Source organism: Mastomys coucha, unplaced genomic scaffold (assembly GCF_008632895.1).
Source record: "Mastomys coucha isolate ucsf_1 unplaced genomic scaffold, UCSF_Mcou_1 pScaffold22, whole genome shotgun sequence".
Classification (NCBI taxonomy): domain Eukaryota; kingdom Metazoa; phylum Chordata; class Mammalia; order Rodentia; family Muridae; genus Mastomys; species Mastomys coucha.
In genome coordinates, this window is record NW_022196905.1 from 26,927,259 (window position 1) to 26,937,049 (window position 9,791).

General features: G+C 44.2%; 1 long non-coding RNA gene and 1 pseudogene across 2 annotated transcripts in view; one reads left to right on the top strand and one right to left on the bottom strand.

The window, feature by feature from the left end:
* LOC116069768 overlaps nucleotides 1-9,791 on the top strand; it is a 37,796-nt gene that overhangs the window by 6,069 nt on the left and 21,936 nt on the right. The gene's annotated exons all lie outside the window — the stretch shown is intronic.
* Nucleotides 502-567, bottom strand: LOC116071686 (annotated as a pseudogene).

Below are 9,791 nucleotides of genomic sequence, written 5' to 3' on the forward strand. Positions count from 1 at the left end.
TTGAGACGGTTTCTCTGTGTAGCCCTGGCTGTCCTGGAACTCACTCATGAGTTTTTTCACCACCAAGGTGAAGAACAAGACAAGGATTTTTCTCTCTGTATGGGAAGGCATAGTAAATGCAATATAAGAACAAAAAGAAATAATAAAAAGGTACAAAGCTTGAAAGGAAGGAGAGATACCATCTGAGCTCACAGGTCATATAAGTATCTCTAGAAAATCCAAAGAACTGGCAGACAAGCTGTTCCTAATAAGACAGGGCAGAGAACATTGCAGGATATAAGGCCAATATATGCCAGGGACCAGCCTCAGCTTGGAGAGGGGGTTTGGGACCGGTGAAAGAAGCACCTGGAAGTCAGTGAGGTAGGGTGCAAGCTGACAGCTCTGTGTTCTGCTTGAGACAGCTCCCCAGAGATCTCCAGACAGCTCGTAGATAGCTCTGGGCTCTGTAGTCTGCTCAAGACAGTTCTCTGCCGAAGACAGCTCTCTCCTGCTAGAAAAAAACTTGGATTTTTCCAACCAAAGTCAGAAATCCTGCTAGAAAAAATTCTAAAAGAGCTGCGTTCACTCTCCAAGCAGTTCTCTCTGGGTAGCTCTCTCTTGCAGATCAAAGCCCAGGCTTTTATTTATATATCAAGTCAGTTACTCCAGGTTTCCTTTAGATTATTCCATGAATCAGCATTTTATGGCCAAAGCACCTTGATTCTTAGGAAAAGATAGCAAGTGCATTTTTTTTGTGGGGGGAGGGTTGAGACAGGGTTTCTCTGTGTAACCCTGGCTGTCCTGGAACTCACTCGGTAGACCAGGCTGGCCTTGAACTCAGAAATCCACCTGCTTCTGCCTCCCAAGTGCTGGGATTAAAGACGAGCACCACCACCGCCCGGCTAGTGCATTTTTTTTAACATTGCAAATGAATTCAAAGATCTGCCTGCCTTTATAAGCAAGACCATGAACTAACTGGGTGGGATCCCATCCTGATACCATTCCCAAGACACCTGAGCCAAACTAGCTCTGTCCCAGACTGACCTTGAACTCAGGAATCTGCCTGCCTTTGTATCTTTCTGACAGACTGATTTATGGTGCAGTTGCCTTTGTTCTTTTAGGTCTGTGTAGCTCCTTATACAATTCATAGTGCACCCTTATATTTTGCATAGTTGAGAAATTATACATTCTCAAGCTCATGTTCAAGTTCAGAGTTCTTTCCCACAGCCTTAAGAGCTGTCCTGAAAGTCCCAGTGTTAACCATTTTGCTGAGGTACATAGATACACCCTCATCCCAGACTTGTGCTGTTTCTAATTATCATGGAGTCATTAACCCTGTCGGGAAATATTTCCCGAAGGAGGATCATAAAGTAAAATATGTACATTATTATACAAACAAGCCCTATGCCCACAGTAACCAACAGTCCTGGAGGCCCACGCCCTGTGGACTCTGCGCCAGGGGTGAGAACCATGCTGCACAGTCCCTTCCACAGTCATGTAGGACAAACACACAAAACTCAGTTGCTTCCCAGTACACTCAAAGTGAGCCAGTAGAAAAATGGAACCTAAGACAGGTTTAATGAAGTGCCTACAAAACCTGATGAACAAAATCAAGTAACTAATAACCTTGTCCATGTCAGTGTTGCCAAGATACGTGAGTCCTTCCAACCCAGCTGCAGATTCAGAACCATCCCAAAGTCCCAGGGGGTTATTGGTGGCTATATACAGACTGATCCTGAGAGGGAAACACACAGCCAAACCAACACTGAAGTAAGGGGCTACACTGAGAACTGAAGGTGGGAGGGGTACCAAGATGGCTCAGTAGGTAACGGTACTTGCCACCAACCATGACAACCTGAGTTCCAGCCCTGGACCCACATTCTAGAAAGAGACAACCAACAACCAACTGAAAGTTGTCCTCTGACTTCAACATTCAAGCTACACACATGCACATAAATAAATGAAAAACAAAATCTTCCTACACCCAGAAAGACACACACATACTTCATGTAATAGACAAGTAGATCAGTACAGGAGTAGGGCTTACAAATAGAACAAGAAATACTGTAAGCAAATTTTTTTTTTTTTTTTAGTTTTTTGAGACAGGGTTTCTCTGTGTAGCCCTGGCTGTCCTGGAACTCACTCTGTAGACCAGTCTGGCCTTGAACTCAGAAATCCACCTGCCTCTGCCTCCCAAGTGCTGGGATTAAAGGCATGTGCTACTCTGCCTGGCTAAGAAATTTTTTTTAGATATATTAGATTTATTTATTTAAGAGATAGAGTCTCACCATTGTAGTCCTGAAGCTCACTATGTAGACCAAGCTGGCCTCAAACTTCCAGAGATCCACTTGCCTATACCTCTTGAGGGCTGGTAAAGTCATGTACCACCACATCTAGCCCAAGATATATATATATATATCTTACATATCATACATATATATATTTTTTTTAATTTTATGTGTATGAGTATTTTGCCAGTAGGTATGTGTGTGTTCCATGTGTGTGCCTGGTACCCACAGAGGTCAGAAGAGGGGGCGGTGTCAAAGATTCCCCTGGAACTGGAGTTACTGATGGTTGTGAGCCACCTTGTGGGTGCTGGGAACTGAACCTGGGTCCTCTGCAAGAGCAACATGTGCTCCTAAAAACTGAGCTCTCTCTCCAGCCCCAGTGTCAGGACTTTGAATCTTCCTGCCTTATCCTGAATGCCAGCACACCTGACCTAATTATTTTTTTTAAAGACTTTGTTCAGGTCCTAACCTCACAGCAGCAGGAGGCCTGCTTTAGTCTCCTAAGGGCTGGGATCAGAGTGTGGAGGTCAGAGTGTGGACAAGTGCTCTACACACTAAGCTATGCACTAAGCTAGACTCCAAGCTACCCTTGTTACCAAACTTTTATTTGCTTGTTGTAATTGTCATCTCTGAGACTCACTGCCTCTGTCTGCTAACCTAGGCCTAGTCCTGGAAGCTTCTAGCCTCCATACAGTCTTATCTTGCTCAGAATGTTTTCAGCCTCCGAGACTTGCTGCTGACTAAGCTCACACTTCCTTGTTTTTTCTTAGCTCTGACTGGTTGGTTCTACTCAGCTGTTCTGGCTCAAACTCCTCTCCAAGCTGACTTCACTCTCAGCCTCTGACTTTTCTCTCTCTCTCTCTCTTTTTTTTTTTTTTTGGTTTTTCGAGACAGGATTTCTCTGTGTATCCCTGGCTGTCTTGGACTCACACTCTGTAGACCAGGCTGGCCTCGAACTCAGAAATCCGCCTGCCTCTGCCTCCAAGTGCTGGGATTAAAGGCTCCAAGTGCTGGGATTAAAGGCATGCGCCACCACCGCCCAGCTCTCAGCCTCTGACTTTTGAGGTGCTTGGCTCCCATGCTAACTCTAGCAATCTGCTCTATATTTTTATTTTACTATATTATTTTATATTAGTACACTGTAGCTGTCTTCAGACATACCAGAAGAGGCTATTACAGATGGTTGTGATCCATCATGTGGTTGCTGGGAATTGAACTTAGGACCTCTGGAAGAGTAGTCAGGGCTTTTAACCACTGAGCCATCTCTCTAGCCCTCAGCAATCTGTTCTGATCTAGCTCATTGCCTTTCACTGGCTTTTTCTGTTTTCACCTGTGTCTATCTTACTCTCTTTCCAGCCTGTCTGTAAAACTCTCCCAGTGATACTGCCTCCCCCCTTTCCTCTGTGTTGTTCTTTCTTAAATAGCTTCCCTGTCTCCTCTGAGAGTTGGACAGATCCTATTCTGTTAAATCTTTTTATGATTCGTCACTTTGTCTGCCACTCAATTAGACAACACTTTCAAACATGGGTGCTTCCTTCTACAAACTAACTTTACCTTCACTGTTTGGGATTAAAAGTCTGTACTAAGGGTGTGTCTGTATTTCCAGCCAGAAAGATTAAAAGTGTATGCTAGGGGGCTGGAGATGGCTCAGTGGTTAAGAGCACTGGCTGTTCTTTCATAGGTCCTGAATTCCATTCCCAGCAACCACATAGTGGTTCACAACCATCTATACTGGGATCTGATGAACAAATATCCTGCAATATATACTCTTAAAACTTAACCCATTTTAAAAATAAGCTAAAAGAAAACAAAAACCAACCTCTCCAAACTGTGGCTTAGTGTCAGGGCACTCACTCAGATTCAAAGGGCTTCCATCCCCAGCATTCACCTTTAATCAGAAGGTAACAGCAGGAGAATCTCTGTGAGTTCAAAACCAGCTTTGTGTATGTAATGAGACACTGTCTCAAAAAAAAAAAAAAATTAGAGCTGTTTGTGGTGCTGTATACCTGTACCCAGTACTTGGGAAACAGAGGAAGGGATGCAGAATTTGGGGCCTCCTAGAACTGATTATGAGTTCAAGGCTAAATAGATCCTCTCAAAAACAGAGGAGGAAAAAGAGGAGGGGCAGGGGGACGAGAAAGTGGAGAGACTGTGGAAATGGCTCAGTGGGTAAAGTGATTGTTGCCAAAGTATGAGAATCTTGAGTTTGGAGCCCTTATACCTACATAAAGCCAAGCTCAACTGCACAGGTGTGCAATCCCAGCACTGGAGCTCGCTCACCAGGGTGCCAGCCAGTGCAGCCAAATCATGGAGCTCCAGGTTAGCTTTAAACAAACAAGCAAGCAGATAAGTAAATAAGTAAGTAACTAAATAAATAGAAACTAGAGGATAAAGGAAGAAACCCAGTATCAACCTCTGTCTCTGTCTCTGTCTCTGTCTCTGTCTCTGTCTCTCTCTCACACACATACACACACACACAAACACACACACTCACACACACAAGGAAAAGGAAAAATTGCCATGTTCCTACCATATGATTCAGCAAGCATGTTCCTTGGTATTTATACAAAGTTGTTGAAAGCATATGTCCACCCACATAGCTACACATGGATGTTTATGGCAGCTTTATTCAAATTTACCAAAACTAATAGTGCCAAGCTGGAGACCAAGCCTTTAACATACAGGCAAGCTTTTGGAGGACATTCTAGGTCTAAACTTTAACATCTGCCTTACACATGAGTCACCCCAGGCAGTGGTGGCACACGCCTTTAATCCCAACACTTGAGAGGCCGAGGCAGGCAGATTTCTGAGTTCGAGGCCAGCCTGGTCTACAGAGTGAGCTCCAGGACAGCCGGAGCTACACAGAGAAACCCTGTCTGTGGGGGCGGGGGGAGACATCGGAAAGAGAAGCTTGAGATAGACACCTCAAAAATAAATATTAGGGCTGGGATTGTATTGTGATGGTAGTGTCTTTGCCTAACATGAGCAGGCCCCTTCATTAACACACACAAAATCAAAATAAATATTTTTTTTTCAAAATAAGTATTTTTGTTGTTGTTTTAACGTTTAATTTTATACTTATGGGTGTTTTGCCTGCATATACGTCTATGCACCACATGTGTGCCTGGTACCTGTGGAGGCCAGAAGAGGTATCAGATACACTGGGCCTCAAGTTAGTTACAGTTGTAAGCCACCATGTGGGTGCTGGGAACTGATTCTGGTCCCCTGGAAGAGTACCTCTGAACCACTGAGCAACCTCTCCAGCCCCAACGTGGATCATTTTATATCTGTAAACATTTAAAATGAGTCTTACACAGAGACGCTTCTTACCGGTTTTAAATTCTGTGTTGTTTCTGGTACCCAGCGTCAAACACAGACTTTATTCCTGGCCAAGAGCTCTTAGCACTAAGCTAACACCCCAAGCACCTTCTTGGTACACATCAAGCTACCCAATGGGAAAGAAGGGCTTGCCTTGGTGTTAACAGTATAAGGGGAAAACTGCTTTTTTCATAACTTTCTACATTTTTATATAATTTTATTTCAGTTTGTGTGTGTATGCATGTGTGCACATGGGTGTGAGTGTCCTCGGAGGCCAGAGCTTTTCCATCCTCTGGAGCTAGAATCACAGGTAGTTGTGAACTAACTCCCTGTTGTAAGTGCTCAGAGTCCCACTTGGGTCCTCTGGAAGGAAGAGCAGCATGTACATCTAACCACTGAGCTCTCTCTCCAGCCCCTGGTATCATTTTTGGATTTATATTTTATTTACATGTAGGAGTATTTTGTCCGTACTTATGTATGTCTGCAGAAGTTGGAAGAGGGTATCAGATCCCCTGGAACTATAGTTATGGATAGCTGTGAGCTACCATGAGAGTACCTTGAGCCAGCTCAGGCTCTCTGCAAGAGCAACAAGTGTTCTTAACTTCTGAGCTATGTCTGTACCATAATTACTTTTTTGACTGGCCGTTTTGTTCTGTATTTTTCTTTTCTTTTCTTTTCTTTTAAATATGAGACTGAGATGTGTGCTTTCAGTCTGCCATAATTATTTTTTTAAAGATTTATTTATTTATTATATGTAAGTACACTGTAGCTGTCTTCAGATATACCAGACGAGGGCATCAGATCTCATTATGGGTGGTTGTGAGCCACCATGTGGTTGCTGGGATTTGAACTCATGACCTTCCGAAAAGCAGTCGGTGCTCTTCCCCGCTGAGCCATCTCACCAGCCCCTGTTCTTCAAGACAGGGTTTCTCTATGTAGCCTTGGCTGTCCTGGAACTCACTGTGTATACCAGGCTGGCCTTGAACTCAGAAATCTGCCTGCCTCTGCCTTCCAAGTGCTAGGATTAAAGGCATGTGCCACCACCACCCAGACCTTATGGCTTTTAACATAAGCATTTTTTCTCTCATAGTATCAAACGTTTTGAAATGATCTTTATATATGAGCTAACTGATGGACATTGCATGAGTTTTGTACAATAAGATCTTTAGAGTTACTTTGTTGTACAGCTTCAAAGAGTGGGATTCCTAATTTAAAAGGGATAAATATTTTAAAGATTATTGACAATTTTGTGGACTTACCAGACTGGCCTCGAACTCAGAAATCTGCCTGCCTCTGCCTCCCAAGTGCTGGGACGATCAAAGGCGTGTGCCACCACTGCCCGGCCTGGTTTTTGTTGTTTTTGAGACAGTCTTATGTAACCAGGACTGGTTTCAAACTTGCTATGTAGCTAAGTATGAGTTTGAAGTTCTCTTGCACCTTTCAAGTGCTATTAGAGGTATGTGCACCACACCCAGTTTACCAAGGTGCTGAGACAGGGTACAGGGCTTCATGCATATAAGGCAAGCACTCTACCAACTGACCTCTGTCCCAGCCCATTCTTAGTAGTAGTATTCTTATGCTTTTTTTTTTCCCAAAGGCGGGGTGCACTCTACAAAATAGTGGGAGGAATTTTGAGTCCCTGAGGGTGAGGGTTTGCCCAGGATGAAGGAAAAAAGGAGAGCTAATAGAGGAAGGCAGGAGGGGAAGAATGACCAGCCACCAGGGGGCAGTCAGGGACGTGTTCTCTGTGGCTGGAATCATGGAAAGCCTGAAGCAGTAGGTCTATCTGTGATAAGACTCAAATCCTCTGTTACCAGGAACCTGTGTCCACATTTGAATACTGATTTAGAATAAAATAAAGAAAAACGTCTAGGTTCCAAGTCTGAGCTGATGCTGTGGGAGGAAGGGCTCGTCTTTAAGGAGGGGAATTTCACTAAAAAATAAAAATAAAAAAATAAAGAAAGGATTCCCCAAGGCTCCTTGTCAGTGTTGGGGTTTATCCTGTGGGATGGACCGATGCATTTGGTTCAGTTCTTAGTATGAAGAGTCATCTCCCTGTGGGGGAGGGGAGTTGGAAGGCAGAGTCCAGGCCCTTGTCCACAAGAGACAAGGATGACCTATTTGGAGTTCCCAGGTGCCTTTTACAGCTTAAAGCATTTAAGATGTTCCCAAGACCTGGAGGGGAAGGAATGCTGAGAAGGGTCCCAAGTAGTGGAGATGTCTACCCATCCAGGGCTTCCACCTCTCTCCTGCATCTCGGCTTGGTCTTTTACTCTGGCTCCAGCCCCAGCTTTGCAAGGAGACTCCAAGTGAGAACTGTGAGATGCAGGTGAAGTTGAGAAACCAAGTTAGGCTTTGTCTTGTGTTCATCCTGGCATGCAGCTTTAGTAAGCGCTCACTCAGCCATGTTTCTTTTTAGCCTGGTAACTGGCCAACTTCTTCCAGGCTCCTATACAATCTGACAGGGCTTTTCCCCTGTAGAACGAGGGGTCTGTCACTGTGATGTCAGTTGGTATTTATACTTCAGGGGCAGTTTTGTCCTCACTATGCCCCTCTGTTCCTGTCATACCCATCTCTACATGTCAGCTCTTAAGCAGAGACCTTACCCATGCCACCACTTTCTCAGACCTCAGCTTTTGCCAGAACATTAGAGCACTTGGTTTTCCTCATCCTCCATTATGTTCTCTTGTATTCAAGAAACTTATTTATGCATATGTCCCATCTCCTATAGCTATATACTGAATGTAATTACATAATTATATATGTAATTGTTATACATACCATAAGTACACATATAACTAAACATATAAAACACATGTATGGCTGGGCAGTGGTGGCGCACGCCTTTAATCCCAGCGCTTGGGAGTCAGAGGCAGGTGGATTTCTGAGTTTGAGGCCAGCCTGGTCTACAGGGTGAGTTCCAGGACAGCCAGGGTTACACAGAGAAACCCTGTCTAGAAGAAAACAAAAAAAAACAAACCAAACCAAACTAAACCAAAAAACCACATGTATGTAACTGGTTTATATATATATATAATCTCCTAAGGCAAGAATTAAATCTTTTTTAGCATATAAGAACCATTCAGAAAGAACAGGTGTCGAATGGATTAGTGGCTGTAAATTATCAATAACTATTCTAGGCAATGGGAAACAGAGATGAATTATGGGGTTTTCCTGGAACTCACTCTGTAGACCAGGCTGGCCTTGAACTCAGAAATCTGCCTATCTCTGCCTCCTAAGTGCTGGGATTAAAGGCATGGGCCACCTCTGCCCGGCAGATGAATTTTTAAACTTAAAATTTTTACTTTATATATATGGGTCTTCTGCCTGCTTGTATCTATGTACTAAGTAAATGCCTGGTGCCTTTGGAGGCCAGAGGAGGACACAGAATCCTGGGTGCTGGGAACACACGTCCTTTGGAAGCAGTCAGTGCTCATCAGCATTGCACCATCTCTCCAGCCCTCAAGATGAGCTGTTTTACACCCCATTTTCAAAGAAACTTGGTCTTATATGGAGAGTCATAAAAAGATGGTGATGGACTGGAGATATAATTTGGTGGGAGAGTGCTTGTCTAGCATGTCTGTCCATTTAAGCCTGAGTATCACAAGGGGATAAAGGGCCATGCACAAATGGAAACTGTGCAGAACAGGGAAGTGTACAGAAGTGACATACTGGGCTCCACAGTCAGCTCATCTGAGCCTCTGAACCTCCTCTTGGGGCACAGTGCCCAGCACCCAGTAAGCATGCCAGCTGTCTTACAGTAGATGTGGGGGCAGGGAAAACTGTAGACAGCAACAATCAGATTTGGGCCTCCCTCTGGAGTTTCTTAGGCAGATAAAGAGATAAGAACTTAACAGGCAGAGGAAGCAGCTTACACAGCAAATAAACAAAACTGTGAAGTTAAAGGGCTCAGGACCAGCACATAGGGAATTCAGGCCAGCAAGAGCTACTTGGTGGGACCCTGTCTCCCCTCCACACCCCCCCTCCAAAAAAAAAAAAAAAAAGGTAAAGTGCTTCCTGCAAAAACTTTGAGTTGGATCTATAGGATCCACAGTGGAAGATCAAACTCTTGAAGAGCTGCCCTGTAAACCGGGTGTGCTGTGCTTTAATCACAGCACTCAGAAGGCAGAAGGTAGATCCCTGAGTTCGAGGCCAGCCTGGTCTAGAGTGAGTTCCAGGACAGCCAGGGCTACAGAGAGACCTTGT